Source organism: Akebia trifoliata, unplaced genomic scaffold (assembly GCF_017979445.1).
Source record: "Akebia trifoliata isolate Shusen 1 unplaced genomic scaffold, ASM1797944v1 Contig01365_ERROPOS100000, whole genome shotgun sequence".
Classification (NCBI taxonomy): Eukaryota; Viridiplantae; Streptophyta; class Magnoliopsida; order Ranunculales; family Lardizabalaceae; genus Akebia; species Akebia trifoliata.
This window is the reverse complement of record NW_028237682.1, coordinates 20,349-25,435: the sequence shown is the minus strand read 5'-3', so window position 1 is coordinate 25,435 and position 5,087 is coordinate 20,349.

Below are 5,087 nucleotides of genomic sequence, written 5' to 3'. Positions count from 1 at the left end.
GCATCTCCGAAGAGACCGGGCCACGCACTAGTGCCACGTTGGCTAAATGGGACGTGTAAGTGCTCAAAACAGTAAACGTGCATGTGGTGTGTGCAAAATAGGGTGGGGTGTGCCCGGGGCCTTTTTCAAACAGATGGGCCCATGGCCCTGATCATACCATCATACATTTAATCAAAACCAAAATCATTCAAATCATATGAATATTCAATTAAGATCACATTATTCCCATCACATAAGCACATTAACGTTACGATCAACATCAATCATGTATCTCAAGCAAGATCATGGTAAATTAATCAATAAATATGGCATATGATAATGAATTAAATCCGATCATTGCAATAAGCATGATTTTGTGACTTTCATAGTCCAATCAAAGGTTGTTTTCAGTGATTCTAAATAAATTAGGATTCCCAAGAATATTAGATTAAGGATGGAAATACACCAGTTGGAACAAGAGGTGATTTTTTTTTTATTTAAAAAAAATGATTTTCCGTAAAAAAACCCTTTATGTTCATTTTTTTTTAAATAGAAGTACGAGACCCCAAAAAAAATCCTTTTTTTTTCCGTTGGCTATTACACTCACAGGAAAGAAGAGAAAAGAAAAAACTAAAATAAAAAACTAAAAAAAAAATCTAAATAAAATCCGATACCCCAAATACTCCTCGTTATTATGGTGTTCAATGAAGAAATCCATCCACAACCGGATCCGAAATTTTTCTTAGAATTCAGATTTTGTTGGATCGAAAATCGCTTAATGATTCTATCGATATTGATCGATCTATTTACTGAGAGAGCACCCAAAACAATAAAGAATAATTTTTAAGTCGATGAACCCCAAAATCTCTAAAGCAGTGGCCGGTTTTAATAAAATCCGATGTTCTGATTTTTAGTTTGTGATCGATCTCTTTGTATTCAAATCAAAAGAAATTGGAGATTGACCTTCTTCTCGAAAATTTTGGATTTTCTAACGATCTGGACAAGAGAGAAAAAAAACTGAAACTTTTCCGTTAAGGAATTCTCTTTTAGGTAGAAATCAATCAAAATCGGATTCAATCCGAAGAATGCAACGATCTCAAGTTTTTATGTCGCAATATCTTACCATCCCATTTGTGATTTAAGGTTTCACACGCAATCTCAAGAACACCTTTATTCGAAGAGATAAATCAGAGATTAAAAAACGAAATACATTTTCCATGAAGATCGTTGGCTCCTTAAGAAAAATCCATTATTTCACTCTGAATTAAAAGAGTTCTATTGATCTGAACCGGCGCACCATTAATTTTTCTTCGACAGTCCAAAGAAGAGGGTAATCTCCATTAACTCGTTCTATTTCGAGTAAACTTCATGGATTCAGTGTTTTGTATTTCTTCGTTAGGAGGAAATCGACGGTTTTGTTATTTTTTCAAAAACTGATCAGTCATATGAAGCCGATCGATCCATGAGAACCCACCCACCGTTCTCTGTTGAAGACAATGGAGTTTGGGGAAGAAGACATAAACATAAATTTTTTTTTTTTTAAAAAGTGATGAAGAATGGTTAGAATAAAATAAAATGTTTATTTTGCTAGCCGCACCCCAATTGAAAACATGTTTGGGAGTTGCTGTTGCCAACAACCCAAAATTTTTTATTTTTTTTCTTTTCCTCATGCTTTTTTTTTGTTAGTGGACAGCAACACAAAAACGCAAAGCAAATTGATTTTTTTTTAAGTGCTGTTTTTTCTTCTTGCTGTCAATAGGCAGCACAACACTAACTTGAAAATGACCCTTCTTTTCTTTTGTTTTTTTATTACTCCATCCTTCAAAAAATTATCTTTTGGAATTCATCATTATTTAAAATCACTCTATGCAACTTTCGATTGAACCATAAAAACGAACATGCCAAAATCGAATATTCAAAGTCCAAACACGTGACCAACAATCGAACGAAATATAAAGAAATAAATAAAGAAAATGAGCAAAAAAAAAAAAAATTAAATAAATAAATAAAACCTCCTAGGTTGCTTCAGCAATGCTCCCATACTTGGGGTTTTTCAAGTTTGATCCCCAAGTCCCCAGTGGAGTCGCCCCTGAAAGCGCCCTCAATCCGCGGGGTGCGCGGATCCGCTTTTGACCCTTGAGGTTTGGGAGTCGCCACCTAGTTATTGTGGTCTAGGAACCAAACTGACTCTAAAATGGATAAAAACTACTCTACTACAGAAAATCTGAATCCGGGGATCAGGTTATGGGGTTGGAAGGTGTTAGGCACCAACCCCGCCTGGCTATTGCCGGTCTCTACTTATCCCAAATAAATCTACATCGCTAATGACAAACCTAGATTAAAAAAATAATAAAAAAAAAAGTTTACCTTCGATCTGCAAAAGTACTATTCCCTCAGATCTGGTGAAAATGGCTGCTTGTACCGTATTCCTTACTTAGTTCTATATCCAGATCTGATTTTTGATCTTCGAGGTAAGGTATCCTCCTTCTTGGATCTGGGTGCTTCGAATTTGTTGTGAATTTTTGGGATGTTTTTGAGAGATTTTTGTGTGTTTTTTAGGATAAAATCAGAGCAGGGGCGTTAGGTAAGGAGTTGGGGCTCCAAAATTAGGGTTTTGGAGAGGTTCTGGAGGCTTCTTCACCTACTTTTCCTAGGGTTTTTTCTTTGATACGAAAATAGGGTGTGGAGGCTCCTATTTATAAAGTTTTTAGAAGCATTAGGGTTTGATTAGGGTTTCTTTTAGGGTTTCAATTAGGGTTTTGACTTAGTCTTTAGGGTTTTAGGGTTTTGAATTTAGTCTTATGAGATTGACTTGATTAGTTTAGATTAGGGTTTTGATTTAGGGTTTTGACCTTAGTCTTATGAGATTGACTTTAATACTTGACTCTAGTCTTACTGAATTGACTTTAATTTTGACTTTAGCCTTATTTGATTGACTTTAATATCTTGAATTTAGTCTTGCTTGATTGACTTTAAATTTTTGGAGAACCCCCCTCTATTATATCTTTGATTCTTTGGACCCCCAAATGGAGGGGTCCTTAAAGAAATATCTTGCGAACCATCAACAATTTTTCTTGAAAGCCTGATTGATCAATTTTTTGGTTTAAATTTTATAATTAATGTTTCACTTTACATTATTTAATGATTTATTTATTAATTTCAAAATTTTTAATTATTAAAATTGTGAAATTACCGTTTTGCCCTCGGAGAAGATTTTTTACGTTTTAAGTCATTTTTCAATGTTCCAGGATGTTTTGGAATCAGTTTCTCGTAAGGAATTCAATGAAAAAGTTGATTTTTATCATTTATGAAATTTTTGGTGTGAAATGATCGTGAATTATATGAGGGGTATTTTCGTAATTTTTTCAAATTTTGTGAAAATTGGTGAAATGATTTATTTGGTTTCGATTTGTTGTTTTATGTGTTTGAATGGGTTTTCCCAAGCGTAATGTAAGATCTAGGGTTGTTTTGATGTTAGGGGTATTTTGGTAATTTGGTCATTTTTAGTGATTTTTATCGTGAAGCTTCTTTTTGGTTTGTAAGATGATGATTTCTATGTTTCTAGGGTCGTATTTATCTAGCACAGCGTGGTTTCTAAGTTTTGTCAGTTCGAGATACCTCATCCGGATTTCTGAAACATATCTTGTAACAAAATGAAGCATTGGAATAAACATCCATCATTGGGAACCTTTGCGATCGGGTTGACGAGTTGATTAATCAGGAGAGTGCAAAAATGGGGTGTCTACAATGCCGCCGAGGGTTTTCTCGGAACTATGCCCAGATGCCGCCAAGGGTTTTCTTGGAACTATGCTCAGTTACCGCCAAGGGTATTTTCGAAATTATGCTCAGTTACCGCCGAGGGTTTTCTCGGAATTTTGCTCAGTGTATGCTCAGTTTATATTCAAATTATGCTCAGTTTATACTCAGATTATGCTCAAATTATGCTCAGATTTTTAAATCACACACTTGCACAGTTGTCACATTAGTCAAGGAGAATTTTCTAAAATTCAAGGATCTGACACTGTCAGTGAGAGTTTGCGCTCAAGGACCTGACAACCTTTTTAATGGGGGGATAGTTTACGCTCAAGGATCCGAACACCTCTACGAATTGCTAAATCAGGCTCCAAAATGAACTGTCACTAGCTTTGGCATTCAAATATCGCACTATCTACCAAAATAGATTGCTATCTAGTTTGCTTCAACCCTCTGCAAAAGAGGGGCATCTGTAGACACCTCATTTTTGCACTCGCCTGATTAATCAACTCGTCAACCCGATTGCAATGATTCCCAATGATGGATGTTATTTCTATTGCTTTATTTTGTTACCCGATATGTTTCAGAAATCCGGATGAGGTATCTCGAACTGACAAAACCTTAGAAACCACGCTACGATAGGAAAATACGACCCCAGAAACATAGAAATCATCATTTTGTAGACCAAAAAGAAGCTTCACGATAAAAATCACTAAAAATTGATCAAATTACCAAAATACCCCTAACCTCAAAACAACCCTAAAGCCTACATTATGCTTAGGAAAACTCTCTCGAACACATAAAATAACAAATCGGAACCAAATAAATCATTTCACCAATTTTAACAGAATTTGACAAAATTACGAAAATGCCCCTCATAAAGTTCATGATCATTTCACACAAAAAATTTCATAAATGACACAAACTAATATTTTCATTGAATTCCTTACGAAAAATCGATTCTAAAACATCCTAGAACATTAAAAACCGACTTAAAACGTGAAAAGTCCTCTCGGGGGGTAAAACGGTAATTTCACAATTTTCATAATTAAAAAATTTAAAATTAATAAATAAAATATTAAATAATTAAAGTGAAACATTAATGAAATTAATTTAAAAATTTGAACCGAAGAAATCGATCAATCGGGTTTTCAAGTAAAATTGTTTAGGGTTCGTGAGATATTTCTTTAAGGACCCCTCCATTTGGGGGTCCAAAGAATTAAAGATATAATAGAGGAGGGGTCTCCAAAAATTAAAAGTAAATCAAGTAAGACTAAATTCAAGGTATTAAAGTCAATCAAGCAAGACTAAAGTCAAAATTAAAGTAAATTTAAGCAAGACTAAAGTCAAGATAT